Source organism: Micropterus salmoides, unplaced genomic scaffold, assembly GCF_014851395.1.
Source record: "Micropterus salmoides isolate LMB-PRFRI ecotype aquatic unplaced genomic scaffold, ASM1485139v1 Ms_hic_scaffold_24, whole genome shotgun sequence".
NCBI classification, from domain to species: Eukaryota; Metazoa; Chordata; class Actinopteri; order Centrarchiformes; family Centrarchidae; genus Micropterus; species Micropterus salmoides.
In genome coordinates this window covers 39,956-56,069 of record NW_024041595.1, presented here as the reverse complement: position 1 = coordinate 56,069, position 16,114 = coordinate 39,956, and the positions used below count along the sequence as shown (strand labels likewise).

Here is a 16,114-nt window from a genome sequence, read left to right as displayed (position 1 = left end):
GAAAATATAAACTAGGTGTTGCCATTTAGGTAAATGCTGTTTCATGAAAGCATTTGTGGTTGTGAACTTTGTTAATTTGTTCTCTCTAATCATCTAAATAAATCAATATGAAAAGCTAGGTTACCATACAACCCTTTCTTCTTTCCTCTCAAGGTGCTTTGCTTAAATTTCTAAGCCCAGTGAGCCCACCTCCAAAAGATGTCTCCACAGATGAATGTCGGGTGGATGTGCTGCCTGTACAGTGAGCTCTTTCATCTTGTTGGATATATTTGAATGTTTGTGTTCCTAATTACAGACATAGCCTACAGTATTTTTCCAGCTGTTCATCAGGATGGTGGATGTGTTTTGCATTTAAAATAATTAATTATCATGAATGTGTTTTCATAATAATGATATAATATTTTGATTAAAGTGTATGAAATGTGTCAGTATGTTCCTCACCAGCTTCCCTTGCTAAGCATTAACTCAGTCCTCCATTAGGGTCTGAGCTGCTTGTATCTGATGCTGCCTGTACATCTCTGGCTGTGCTTTTACTGGAGGTAAGAGATGTGATTGGACCAGCCCAATGTCAGTATAGGCCGATGCTTGATCGTTAAAAAAACAGTTCGGCCAATATAAATAAATAATTTGACTTGTAGCCTACTGGATGAGAGGAGCTCACTGCTGTTCATCAGAGGAAGAAAACCGAAACTGAAAACACTTGTGATCAGACAGAAATATCACCACAATTCCACACTAATGTTCACTTCAGCACTTCTGATAAAGTGCAGATCACATCCGCTTTAGAGGGAATGAAGCATCCTGGAGCAGAGAGACAGTCAAACAGAGCAAAGTGTCTCTGAGCGAGTGGGAGAGACAGCAGGACACAGAGGACAGGTGTCATGATGTTCTCTCACTACTTTACTCTTTGTGTAACAAATACACTGACCGACAACATTTATAATTAAATGTATTGATTACAATTTTGCCAGGGACAATTCACAAGTCGCGGATAAGCCCTGAAGCTGTGAGCAATGCTCTCTCTGTCTCTCTCTCTCTCGTGCTCTTCTAAAACGCATTATTTCGAGTAGCCTCCGCTCTTTGAAGACCTGCGAGACAGGCTGCATCATGAAGATTATTGCATATTAACATGGAAAATATTTTTGTTGCTGTTGTTGAGTTACATTCGGGGCTAAAGCCGCGGGAAAATGACCTGGAGACGTCGATGGCAAAGCCTTTGGTTTTGCTGTTGTAAACACAACTGTTACTGTTGTATTAAGTACTTTTATCATTTTTAAAATATCATTTTAATTTAACTGCTCTGAATTGATTGACAAACTTCAAAAAAGGGCTCATAAGTAATAATAAGTATCAGTACAAGCCTTTTTAACGATTTTATAAAGGCACACTATGTTTTTTTTAATACTGTAACAATGATAGTTTAAAGTAATAGTAGCAGACTCTTCTTCAAACTGGCCTAAACTTTGTTTTTAAATAGTTTTTAGTCAAATTACAAAAATAAGAGCAGACCTCTTGAGGCCTGTGAAACCTCAAACTGTAAGAATGAAGTGAACAGAGCACTATTGTTTATATTTCTGTGGGTAGAAGTAATTTACTTAATTTAAGTAAGATTACTTCTACAGGTACACACAGCAATATAAACAACTGTGCATGCTCTCTTCACGTCGTTCTTGTAAAATACATCCAACCAAAAGCACAGCGCTGCAAAACCCCACTTACTAATCAATAAGGTGTCTGAGAGTGAAGGCTGGATTTTTAATTTCCATGAGCTGTAAGCCATAATGATCAAGATTAAAACAACAAAAGGCCTGAAATATTTCACTTTGTCTAATGAAGCTAGAAAGTTTCACTTTGACTTAAATTATGTAAATAAAAATAACTTTTTCCTCATATTCAAATTTCTGAGATGCACAATCCACCTTCTTTAATTTAGGGAAGTCAGTTTTGAAAAAACAACTGGTGTGTCTCCGCCTCCCTGATGGAAAAGTGACCACAGACCCAACAGAGATGAGGAAGCATAATGGATTACTAACTAGATCATCTTTGTATGAACTTGTAAATGTACTTAGTTACACTCCACTACTGGAAGTATTTAAATTCATGTGCAAAAATATCAGTCTGTTCAGTAGATGTTGAGATTTCTTTGAATTAAAAACAAAAGAAACAGAAACACAGACTGACCTCACGATGGCGCTCTGGAGTCAACAGCCAGCAGAGAGCTCTCTCTGTCTCTCACAGTATAGCTTTGTCCCTAACTCTTAACCATCACAACTAAATGACCCAAACCTTCATTGAAATTAAACTTTATTTAATCTTCACCCTAAAACACTCTTTTAAAGGTCTGTCCCAAAGTGAGGACCAGACAAAACGTCCTCACTCCCAAGGTCTCAAACTCTAATTGGTCCTGACAATTATAATTACAGACACACAGAACGGGAGAAAGTCAATAATTATTTCAATAATCTTCAGGCTGCTCTTGTTTCAGCATGTTTGGAGATTTAAAATGTGTCTGTGGACGAACTGAACCTGGAAACTGTGGTCATGTTTGTCCTCACAACGTAACATAAAACCATGAAACATTAAATACAAACATTGTAATGGTAAAAAAAATCCATCCTCTGTCCTTTCCTAAACACTTTTCCTTGACTTTGATGGAAAACGTCATGAGGTCAAGGAAAGATGTGAAGGAGAATTCATAAAAGACAACCGCGGTGCTCAGAGAACCAGGCTGCACTTACACCAGCTTCTTTTTAACCAACTTTATTTATAACACGCGGAAGATGAGTACAGTGACAAACTCAATGCTGCTCACTTCAAAAGGTTTCCTGTCCAACACAGAATCACACCTCCTAAGAAAGGATGTTTCATTTGGTACATTTAACCATCAGTTAGGCTGCTCATAGGAAGTAACAACAACATAGATACTGCTGAAAAAACAAAAAGGATTAAAATGCTGACACAATATAATAACAAAATCAATATACAAGTAGAGAAAGTTGAGTGAATTATACTCAAACATAAATATAGAGTTTCCTGGGATGGGTGCTTTTGATATTTTTATACATTTGTTAAATAGATGCTCTGTTGTTTCTACAGGTGCATCTCAGTTTTTTAAATTCATAATTATAATTAAAGTTATAATATAATATATAAAAATTGACCTGAGAATCAATTCAAAACACCTGCAAATGTTTCCTGATCCTTTAATCTCTCAGTCTGGTTCAGTTCAAATAAACTTTTTAAGATATTGTAATTTTTTTAGATGCTCCTGTACATTTATGGGTGTCTATCGTGGTGAAACTAATGGTGAGTCGCTCTAAAGGCTGCTGTTGCAAGGAATTGTGGGAAAGCATTATCTCCTTTCCTTTCATAAAGAACTGTCCAGTGTAGCCTTTGCTAAAGGAGCTAAGAAAGGAAGCATTTAACAGCCTTTACTTACCATTTAGCATTGTCACAAAAAGTTCACACTGTATTTGTGTCAATGACCCGTTTCACCACATGAAAGGAAGACAAAGAAGAAGAAGGTGTGAAGAGCTCTGGAGGTGTTAAACCTCTACAGAAATATAGATGTTAAAATGACTGCATATCAAACAATAACAGCTGATACAGAAATAACAGTAAAAACTAATACATGTTTAACTACAACACAGCACTAGCACATTAAAGTGCCTGACAGCAAGTTCATCAAGCTAAATGTCCCATATATTATCATAAAATAATTCAAATAATAAAACATTTATCAGTTCTCAGTGTAAATTACCTGTAATGATATGAGCTGTAACTACACTGTGGTCTCTTATTTGTTTGGTTTGTTGACGGTGGCGTAGAGGTCGCTGGGATCAGCTGAGGCTCCAGCAGAAGAAGAGGAAGCTTTCACGCTGCTGTAGGTCACTGTGTTGTTGTCAGGTAGTCTCTGGTTACCAGGTAAATAAATCACAGAGAAATATTTATAAAAATAAATTAATAAAACAGTAAGCGTGTGTGTTTAAAAAAATGTATATATATATATATAAAATTAAATTAAAATAAAATAAATAAATAAAACGGTAAGCGTGTGTGTGTGTTAAAAAATAAAAAAATATTAAAAATAAAATAAATAAATGAAACAGTAACGTCTGTGTGTTTTTCATTCTCCCATCACACCAGTTCTGCAACCTCAGTACCAGACAAGCACTTTAAGAGGAAGAACAGGGAAACAAACAAAGAGAGTAGAGGAAGACATGTTGTTGTTGAAAAGAATCTAAATAAGTTAATTTTCAGCAAGGATCCCTGACATTTCTTCATTTTATGTTGTAACCAATGCTTTGTTCCCGACACTTTCTGACACTTCCTTTAGAAATGATATGTTAAGTTCCTCTCATCTGATGTGATTCCTAGGAAATGCTAACCTTAAGGTTTAACTACTGACAATTGTTTTCCTTTTTATCAAATGCTTAAAACTAAGAACAGTATACCCGTTTGACAATTAAGGTCTGATTGTGGGAAGATATTTGATTACAATACGCGCAAATAGATTTTAGAATAGACATATTAAAAGACTCTCAGGAAACCGGAAACGAGCCCTCAGGGGAACAAAGGACTGCCCCTCTGGGAACCACGCCCCAACAAACAAAAGCAGCGACGCTCTCTTGGCCTCTTCGCTCTTCCTGTGCACTTCGGCATGCGCACAGCGTGCCCCGTCTCCCAGCAACGCCCAAAGAAATTCGGCTCGGCTTGCCGCGAAAGCTGTTTGTTCGTTTCAAGCCACACACGCGAAGCGCCGCGACCTCGGCTTTTCCCTCGTTTCCAGCAACTTACTAACTTTTTTTATTTCTTTTGTTTGTTAAAAGTTATCAGACCGTTAAGTTACACAATTTTAATTAAAGAACGACCAAGTTCTTTTAAGTTATTCCGTCGAGCTACCTTACACTGCTCCCACCGAAGCCCGGACCCAGCCACGTGGGCCCGCCTTGCCAGCAGTAACCCAAAGGACATCCAAACCAGAACAGCTTAACTGCCAGGCCGAGGACGGTCAACACTGGACTGTTTTTCTTCATTCAGACACGGAGAACCTCCGGAAAATTCCCTAGCAGAGAGCCAGGAATCGGGCAGCTAGCGTGGGGACCCGTGCAACAGGCCAAGACAGGCCAGCGACACACAGTAAGGCAAACCAAGGCATTCTGTGATCAGTGATGTCCAATAGTCTGCTGATCCATTATCTTTAGTCCTTAAACTCATAGCCAAATTTAACTGAGTATCATCAACTGCTTTCATTAGTTCTCTTTCTCCCTATGAATCAAATTCTTCCCCAAATTCTTGATCAGCAATAAGAGATGCAGCCAACAGTAAAGATGTCAGAGGTCAGAGGTCACAGCAGCCTGACAAAGATCCACCATCTACAAACACATACGACAAAGTCACTGATCACGAGACAAAGGAATATGTTTCTGCACTGAGCCAAACTAACACTGACACAAACAAACTATATTAAGGCTCAAGTTCACAGTTTGTTCAGTCCGGTGTATTTGTGACAATGACGAGTTTCATCTCCTTAAAAGAAGAAGAAGAGGAAGTTGACGTGTGAAGATTGTTGGTTAAGATAAATGTTGTTTTCTTCAGAACGTGTCACCCAGTGCAGCAGTGAAGGTCACTGACTGGTTTTAATAGTACTTTTCGTGGGATTTGTTGAAAATAATAAAAATATAGCAATCATCAGATTGTTCCTTTAATCAGTCAGGTGTCATTCTTCACTGTATAAAGTTGTTTTCCTGAGCTAAATGTGTCACTTTACTTAAAGCAAACAATTATGTGTTATAAGTTCTTATAATTAGTTCATATGGTATCATGTCCACCTGTAATATATTATACAGGGATAGATATTTTAACACTTAAAGCAAACAAAGACACGCTATATAACATTAAACATTACTATAAGTTATTATTCCATTTTATATCACTAAGTCTAAATGGTGACTAAAGTGTATTCATAAGGAGGCAGAGTCGGTGGTTATAATGTGTTATGGAACATGGTCGGAGATTGTTAAACTGCTGTTACTATTAGTTATAAAACATTAAATCAGAAGGTCATAATACATTATGAACTTTGCTATAGCGCCTAATGCATGTTTGTAAGTGATTATAACAACTATTATAATGTCTTATGGATGCATTATATCGTGTTATAAATATATGCATAAGTCATTATAGCGATGACCTTCATAGAAAGTGATACAGTTCAGTGTTTAAGTTTTAGTTACATCTAGTGGGTAACTAAAACTCAGATGGTCATTCTTCTGACTTCAGGTGTGTTCATGTGCTCTTAAGTCTGAATGTGGAATCAACAAATCTCATTTACACTGGAGACATGTGTCCCCACCACATTTTGAAATGGCTGATGTTGTTCTGAAAAATAGCTTGCACCAAGAAATGTGAACTAACAAATAAAAATGCTTTGAGAAACGTTTATTTGCAATTTAAATATAGAAAAAACAAACGTGCATTGTCCAAAAATTGCAGCTAAATACTGCATCATATTCTGTTATTTTTTATACATTTACACCTTTAATTTCTTTTATACTATTACAGCAGTGGTTTTAACTTTTATTACAGTTTTATGCACAGCTCCTCTTCAGTTTATCTTTGATTTAATTAATTTAAATGGTCGGGGGGGCAGACGCCGTCACTATGAAGTTTTGGTAAAAGCTGAAATGGAAGCGCAGAGAAGTGTGTAACACTCTGTCTCCTTAAGGGGGCGTTCAAGTTGGAATTTACGACTGGAAACTGGGAAAATCCAACTTCATGTGTCAAATGCAGCATTATTACCTGCTGTTCTGACTCTGCCTGCCTGGATCAAGTAAAACTGAACTTGGTCTTTATATTTCCTGTCTCTGACTCGTAGGAACGGCTTCACCACTGCCAGTTTCCTCTGAAACATGACAGTTAGAATAAACTATATTTAGATTCACACTGAGCCTCAAGTTCACACTTTTTATTTGTGTCAATGACCCGTTTCACCACATGAAAGGAAGACGAAGAAGAAGAAGGTGCGAAGAGCTCTGGAGGTGTTAAACCTCTACAGAAATATAGGTGTTAAAATGACTGCATTTCAAACAATAAAGCTGATACAGAAATAACAGTAAAAACTAATACATGTTTAACTACAACACAGCACTAGCACATTAAAGTGCCTGACAGCAAGTTCATCAAGCTAAATGTCCCATATATTATCATAAAATAATTCAAATAATAAAACATTTATCAGTTCTCAGTGTAAATTACCTGTAATGATATGAGCTGTAACTACACTGTGGTCTCTTATTTGTTTGGTTTGTTGACGGTGGCGTAGAGGTCGCTGGGATCAGCTGAGGCTCCAGCAGAAGAAGAGGAAGCTTTCACGCTGCTGTAGGTCACTGTGTTGTTGTCAGGTAGTCTCTGGTTACCAGGTAAATAAATCACAGAGAAATATTTCAGCTCTAAACTTACAGGTTATGTTAATCAGTGTGAACAAATGTTGGTCTGAATGTTCTCACCTCGAGCTCTGATGAGAAGAACAGTAATCACAGTAATTAGGAGGAGTTCAGCCACACGCATAACCAACATTATGTAGTCCAGAGCAGAACAATCTGCACGAGCTGTAGAACAGAAAAAAATCAACAAGAACTAAATGAAACACTTAAAAGTTAGATTCATATGTTTATTATGTGGAGAGAAAGAGGCTGACAGGAAGACAGAGAGACTCCAGAGAAAGATGAGTTACTACCTTGTAGTTTTGTTGAAGTATCGTTGGTTGGAAGACAAAACACTGATCAGTCCTGGCTAAATAAGCTCTGAAGAGAGCTGCACAGGTGCAGCCCAATCAGCCTCCCTGCCTGCAGCCTCCTGCAGGAGAAGGAAGGGGTCGTAACATCCCCCCCTTAAGAACAAGGTTCTTCTAAGAACCTTGAATTTGGCATAGAGCAGTTAGCAGTACAATATACACTCATAACCATTCATGTTACAATATAATCAAGCTGATCCATAATTTATCAACACATTACCCATGTGCCATACTTTACTAATCAAGCTGCATTCAATTCAAATTCAATTCAAATTAGCTTTATTGGCATGAATGTGTAACAACAATATTGCCAAAGCATCATACATACAACATAAGAACAATCAACCCCATACATTTCATTAAACAAGTAATTAAAGCGTAAAGCAATCAAAGCGTATGTGTGTTAAAAAAAATGAAGAATTAAAAATTTTAATAAAATAAATAAATAAAACGGTAAGCTTGTGTGTGTGTGTGTGTGTGTGTGTGTGTGTGTGTGTGTGTGTGTGTGTGTGTGTGTGTGTGTGTGTGTGTGTGTGTGTAAAAAAATAATATATAAAATATAAATTAAATAAATGAAACAAGCACTTTAAGAGGAAGAACAGGGAAACAAACAAAGAGAGTAGAGGAATAGGAAAAGAAACACATGGCATTAAAATGGCGTATGTCTAAATTGTATGGTTGAAGAAACAGCCTGTCTACTTTCAACACGGGGCATCATTCTTCCAATGACCGTTGGCACGACAATATCGGCAGGTGTCAGTTTTAAATGATGCACTACGCCCTCCATTACAGATAAAACCCTGGGCTACCTGAGCAGAAGACTCCCCCTATACCCATGCTAACTTCAACAATGACTATCTAGCCAACTCCCCCCTAGTCTTCGTGCAGCTAATTGTGGAGGGTACTTATGCACTCGAAACCAGTGGGGTGAAAAAGGGCAACCAGAAAGCCAGTGACCCCGTCACAGCCGCGGAGGTGCTCCCGAGCAAAGCTCTACCCACGTTCACCGCCACCTAAACCACCACACCACGAAGGGAAATCGCTGTTAAGCCTAACAGGGGAAAGTTCTCCTGCTCACACTAGAAAACCCAGCTAAGGTCCAACAAAACAAATTCAGCCAGCAGAGCTAAACCACTGACAAAAGGACCATGAACCTCTCTCCTACGGAGCTTTAACTGACCTAACCAAACCTGACATTTACCTCACAGACTGGTAAACAAATACCAAAATAGCTGGATGCTACACAAAACAAGCCGATCAACACCAAATAACAACAAGTTCCAGACGAGCCCCCACTTGTCACAAGCCAGCTCTTAGCCCGTGACAAAAAGGAGGTGAGACACAACAGGTTTGCACGCAAATGGTAGGATTTATAATAAAAGTAAAAGAAGGGTCAAATGATCACCAAAAATATGTTGTGTGGAAAAGTATGAATATCAGTTGTGTCAGCAGTGAATGGATGAGTGTGTGTGTGTGTGTGTGTGGTCAGGATAAACCAAAAAGACACAAAACAAACCCAGTCAGACGCTGACTTAGGAGGAGAGAGAACAAAAGACTGATCAGTCCTGGCTAAATAAGCTCTGAAGAGAGCTGCACAGGTGATTGCCCAATCAGCCTCCCTGCCTGCAGCCTCCTGCAGGAGAAGGAAGCAGGAAGGGGGAGGGGTCGTAACATCTCTCACCCACAGTGACTGACGGAGACCCCAAATTCTTGTCGGTGTGTTTGTGACAATGACGAGTTTCATCTCCTTAAAAGAAGAAGAAGAGGAAGTTGACGTGTGAAGATTGTTGGTTAAGATAAATGTTGTTTTCTTCAGAACGTGTCACCCAGTGCAGCAGTGAAGGTCACTGACTGGTTTTAATAGTACTTTTCGTGGGATTTGTTGACAGTCCTACTGGCTTGCTGCTAACTGATGGCTTCAGTAAACAAACACAGATGATTTCACAGTGTGAGATGCAGAGAACTTAAAGTTTGACTTGTTGCAGTTGATGAAACTTCCCTCGATCTAAAACAACTCAGTGTTCAGGAGCATTATATTATGTCCCAGTCAGGACCTGCACAATAACATTAATCAGCCCCTACTGGCCTGAAGGGGAAAATATCCAGATTCAATACTAACCTGACCAAAACACACACATCTGTTGTTTTCATACAAGACATTTTGACACAGCACAGCAGGAAAACAGATTTAAATTGAACAATTAATGATGGCTGGATTCCATTTAGCTGCTTCAGTTTCAGAGTCCTGACAATTAAACACGTCTGCTGTGAAAAAGATCTAAAGGCTCCAACAGTCGTCATGCAGAGCTGCTTCTGAACCGGTCTAACAACCAGACGTGTTTTAAAGCAGATAAAAACACTTAAGTTTTAGTTTCATCTAGTGGGTAACTAAAACTCAGATCGTCCCATTTCCCGAGTTGTGAAGTCATTCTTCTGAGTTTTTCTGTGTTCATGTGCTCTTAAGTCTGAATGTGGAATCAACATGTCATTTACACTGGGGACATGTGTCCCCACCACATTTTGAAATGGCTGATTTTGTCCACATCACTTTTTGAGAGCATTTGTTAATAATGTTCTGAAAAATAGCTTGCACCAAGAAATGTGAACTAACAAATAAAAATGCTTTGAGAAACGTTTATTTGCAATTTAAATATAGAAAAAACAAACGTGCATTGTCCAAAAATTGCAGCTAATACTGCATCATATTCTGTTATATTTTTATACATTTACACCTTTAATTTCTTTTATACTATTACAGCAGTGGGTTTAATTTTTATTAGGGTTTTATGCACAGCTCCTCTTCAGTTTATCTTTGATTTAATTAATTTAAATGGTCGGGGGGGCAGACGCCGTCACTATGAAGTTTTGGTAAAAGCTGAAATGGAAGCGCAGAGAAGTGTGTAACACTCTGTCTCCTTAAGGGGGCGTTCAAGTTGGAATTTACGACTGGAAACTGGGAAAATCCAACTTCATGTGTCAAATGCAGCATTATTACCTGCTGTTCTGACTCTGCCTGCCTGGATCAAGTAAAACTGAACTTGGTCTTTATATTTCCTGTCTCTGACTCGTAGGAACGGCTTCACCACTGCCAGTTTCCTCTGAAACATGACAGTTAGAATAAACTATATTTAGATTCACACTGAGCCTCAAGTTCACACTTTGTATTTGTGACAATGACCCGTTTCACCACATGAAAGGAAGACGAAGAAGAAGAAGGTGCAAAGAGCTCTGGAGGTGTTAAACCTCTACAGAAATATAGATGTTAAAATGACTGCATTCAAACAATAACAGCTGATACAGAAATAACAGTAAAAACTAATACATGTTTAACTACAACACAGCACTAGCACATTAAAGTGCCTGACAGCAAGTTCATCAAGCTAAATGTCCCATATATTATCATAAAATAATTCAAATAATAAAACATTTATCAGTTCTCAGTGTAAATTACCTGTAATGATATGAGCTGTAACTACACTGTGGTCTCTTATTTGTTTGGTTAGTTGACGGTGGCGTAGAGGTCGCTGGGATCAGCTGAGGCTCCAGCAGAAGAAGAGGAAGCTTTCACGCTGCTGTAGGTCACTGCATCATCTTCATCATCACCATCTTTACCCAGAACCTGGAAAAGAGACAAACAGCACAACACAGAAATTACACAACATTAAATGAGAGAAGTGTTTTCATTCACTGCCATCATCACTAGAACCAATCAGACAGCTTACCCGGCCTTTACTGTTGGTCTTCCTGGTGTAGCTGATGGAGGCGTAGGAAACACCATCTTCAGGATCAGCCTACACAGAGAAGACAACATAATGGCTGCTCAGTAACATGTGGACTTGATTGTGTTCTGGTCTGTTCTGGTGTCGTCCAGCTGCATCATCAGACTCCCCACTTCTTCTCTTGCAGAAAGAACTTAGATTCAAGAGTCACTGTGTGTCTCATAGAGCTACATTTTGAACAACAAATCTAAAAACAGTGAGTGTACTTTGTCCTGGGTGTAGTGTGAGATCTCACCGTGTCCTGACTGCTTTCTGGACTCACTGCAGGGTTTAAGCTCCGTCCCTGAAAACAACAAACAAACAGAGTCTACTTCCATGTGGTCAAACACTGGCTCTGTGAAGGCTGTTTAGATTTGGATGACTCTGTCAGAGAGCAGCTGATTCAGCTCTGTCATAACTGTAGAAACATTTGATTACTCAGCCGTAAAACTCACAGTGTTTTCATCCATCTGGGGTTTTTTTCCTGAAGAGACAAAAGAGAGTCGACTTTTCAACAATAAAAATCCAGGTTCATCAAAACTTCTTGTTTATAATATCTGTGGTTGCTCTCACCTTTAGTTTTCTTCCATCTGATGAGAGCAACAACAATAACAACAGTTATTAAGAGAGCTGCAACTGCAACAAACCACCACCAACCTGGAAAGACAATAAAACAGGACATCTTATTGGTGATTTTGTTATTTTGTGCTGTGTGAACACGTCTGACTGAATAAGAGAATATCTCCACCCACAGCCGAGTTCACTCTGACATTCAGACTTTAGACTCAGAAGAGAGAGAGAGAGAGAGAGAGAGAGAGAGAGAGAGAGAGAGAGAGATTTGATTTTCAAAACCCTTTTTAATTGCAATATACACAATAACTATTACAAACTGCCAAACAACATCATTAATTTAAAGACCAATAAAAAATCTTAAAAGATAGAAAACAGCAACTTTTCTTCAACAATTTCACTTATTTAGACACCATCTTACCTCAAAGGATAAAAAATCATGCATTAATCTATAATAATGATAATCAATCAAAATCCTAGATTTGACTAATTTTATAAAAATTGCTACCAAACTGTTACAAACATTTTGCTCAATTTTTTCTTTCCTTGTGGTATAAATCACCATTTTTGCCTGACCTATCAAGAAATTCAACAACTGACACTTATGACGAAAATTTCTTCACATATTTAAATCCACAAATAAACACTTTCATTGAAAAAAACTCATTAAAAGAATCAAAACATTTTCTCTAAATATCAAATAAAGGTTTTAACCTCCCACAGTGCATAAAAGCATGAAAAATAGTCTCTTTTTCCAAACAAAAGGGCAGCCTTCAGTCACTTCAGAATTGATCAAGGAGACGAATGCATTTACTGCAATAGCACCATGTAACACTCTCCACTGTAAATCCCCAGTTTTTTTGATTAATGGTGACTTATACAAGGCTCTCCATTCTGGCTTTCCATCGACAGCAAGATTAAGTATATTTCGCCATGGTGTATCACACTTGTTATCTAAACATTTCTTATTAAAAACTTTTACACAAACCTTGTACAATTCTTTCCCAAGTACAACATTTGAACCCACAATCATTTCTTTACAATGTAAAAACATGCTGTTGTGTTCTCCCAAAATGGGAGAAATACCCAACTTCGGAAAAGGGTCTTTACAATCAGGGTTTATTAACCCCTGTGAGTAATGATCCAGCAGTTCTGTCTCTTCCTCAGTGAGGGCCGATCTCCACTTTTCAAGTGCTTTTTCTACTATACGGCATGATTTGAGTCCTAGATGCTCAGCAATCACAGTCACATTCCTAAAAGCAGGTCCTGCTTTTTGATGTAGATGACCAATTTCTGTCAGCTTGGCGTTACACAAAGTCCTTTCTGGTATGGCAAAAGAAAACTCACATGATAAATCCAAATGTGAGCCAATGGTTCTCGAAGTAGCCAAAACAGAGAAGCAACATTGATTTCCCTACTTTTCTTAAACAGAGACCAAACTTTTAATAAGTTACGATAAAAAACTGGACAATTAGATATTTTCAGTCTTTGAGAGTCCAACCAGAATAAAGTTTTGTCCAGTCCTAGCCCTTCGATATTCCGGAGGATCGCACAGGCAGCCGCCCTCCAACTGGACTCTGAGGAGTACTTCAAAAGTCTCTGTACGTATTGCAGACGAAATGCAGCCGTTCTGCTCTGCAAGTGTATCATCCCAAGTCCTCCTTCGTCTTTTGATAAATACAACACACTTTTTGATACCCAGTGCATTCTGTCCCAGAAGAAATCGATTAACTTGACTGGATTTTCGTCAGTACATCTACTGGGGATCTATACAGGCTAGGCGGTGTAAAAGTGCAGAGGCAACAGATTGTTTATGATCAAAATTCTGCCTTTATAGGAAATTTTAGGGAGTAAAAACCTCCACTTATCCAGTCACCCTTGATCTTTTCAACAGTGCCTTCAAAATTCTTTTTTACAACATTTTCATCTCCTACAAAGACTCCTAGATATTTAAAACCATCTCTGTCCAGTTTAGTCCATCAGGAACCCTTGGTTCACCTTTTGGCCATTTTCCAACTAGTATGGCTTCACTTTTTCCCAGTTAACCTTTGCTGAAGAAAGAGTTTTAAAATCATCTAAAATCTTCAACATCACATTGACATCGTTGGGTTCACTGATTATGACAATGACATCATCAGCGTATGCTGATAACTTACTACTTAACAGTAGCACAATTTGGCATACACAGTCCACACACATTAGATCTTAGTTTTTTTAACAGGGGTTCTATGGCTAAGGTGTACAACATGCCTGACAGCCTTGTCTGACACCCCTGTAGAACTAAATGGAGAGTATAAGTCACCATTAATCTTTAATATACTCTCAACGCCACAATACATCATTAATCACTTCAATAAACTCCGAACTAAAACCAAAGGCTTTTAAACACTCCATAAATAAATATGCTCGACTCTGTCGAAAGCCTTCTCTTGATCGATTGCTATCATACCAAAATCTACGTTAAAAATTTTTCCACAGTAAAAAATATCTCTGATAAAAGAAACATTATCAAGAACAAGATTCTCCTTCCTGGTACGCAATAGACTGATCTGGATGAATAATCGATTCAATGACTTCCCCCAATCTGATTGCCAAAGCTTTAGACAATATTTTATAGTCATTACACAATAAACTTACTGGTCTCCAATTTTGATGTCGTTAAATCTCCTTTTTTAGGCAATAAAGTATAATTGCTCTACGGCAGCTTCTAGGCAGTTGTCCATCTGCCGACTCTCATTAAAAACTGTTAATAATTCTGGACCTATTTCTACCCAAAAAGATTTATAAAATTCAGTTGTAATCCCATCAATACCTGGTGCTTTTCCATTTTCCATTCTTTTAAGGGCATTTTCGAGCTCAACTAAACTCAAAGTTCTACTAATTTCCTCATTTGCATTTTTAGTTATCTGAGGTAAATTTTCAAAAAAATTCTAATTATCATCTTGCTCTTCAGAAATTTCACTTTTGTACAACTCTTTGTAAAAAAGTACAGCTCTCTTCCTAATATGAGGGATTTGTCAACAAATCCCCTTCTTCGGACTGCAAGGCATGAATGAACTTTTTCTGTCCATTTTTTTTCTAGACTGAAAAAGAATTTAGAAGGAGCACCATTAATTCTGCACTTTGAAAACGGGATCTAATGATAGCACCTTGTGTTGCACAACTAGCATGTCAGATAATATTTTTTTTTTTCCTTTTTATGTGCTATATGGGTGGCATCTTTTGTGGACTCTGCAAGCTCTTGTAGCTTCATCAACTCTTCTTCTAACATACTCATTGAGGTATTTTTGTTCTTGGGCGTTTTGAGTATATTGTTGACACAATTGTTGATTTGTATTTTAACAAAATCCACCACTGCTGCAATGTTAAGAAAGATGATTTCATAGTTTAGCATTTGTCCAGAACTCTTTAAAAACTTCTCTAAAAAAAAAGTCAGATAATAAATTATTGTTAAAATGCCAATAAGTACTTTTGATTTGACAAACTTTTTGCTACAACACATTTTATCAAGCTGTGATCGGAAAAACAAACCGGACTTATTGAACATTCTCTAAACATGCTTAATTGATGCTTAAACCATAGAATCTATCAAGCTTGCCAGCGATAACTGATTTTCATGAGCATGAGCCCAAGTATACTGTCCTGTATACCATGGAAATTCCTCCATATATCAATTATGCTATGAGACTTTTTCATTGAATTAGCCTCTTCTGGATTGCATGTGTGGTTCAACATGATTTCGATCTATGACATTTTCAGTACAATTAAAATCCCCTCCTAACATTAAAAAAATCATTATAACACTCATTTAAAACATCATCCAAAGTGTTCAAAAATATCATTCTTTCCAATGCCATAGTTGGAGCGTAACACAGACAAAAACAAAAGAATATTTTCAAATACAGCTTTAACTTCAGCAACCTTCCTTCATTTTTTCCCTATACTATAAGAGTATGGAGTAAATCTTTTGAAAATAACACTGCAACTCCAC

The 16,114-nt window shown here is 37.8% G+C and overlaps 2 long non-coding RNA genes across 2 annotated transcripts; both read right to left on the bottom strand.

Annotated features, from left to right (window-relative positions):
• Positions 1 to 6,426: 6,426 nt before the first annotated feature.
• On the bottom strand, positions 6,427 to 7,292 carry LOC119918754. Its single transcript, XR_005447494.1, has 2 exons — positions 7,258 to 7,292; positions 6,427 to 6,904 (listed from the first exon to the last, which is right to left on the bottom strand). It is a non-coding gene; the product is annotated as an uncharacterized LOC119918754 (long non-coding RNA).
• A 58-nt stretch (positions 7,293 to 7,350) lies between these two features.
• On the bottom strand, positions 7,351 to 8,083 carry LOC119918753. The gene is made up of 3 exons (XR_005447493.1): positions 7,739 to 8,083; positions 7,509 to 7,610; positions 7,351 to 7,410 (listed from the first exon to the last, which is right to left on the bottom strand). It is a non-coding gene; the product is annotated as an uncharacterized LOC119918753 (long non-coding RNA).
• Between the last annotated feature and the right edge of the window lie 8,031 nt (positions 8,084 to 16,114).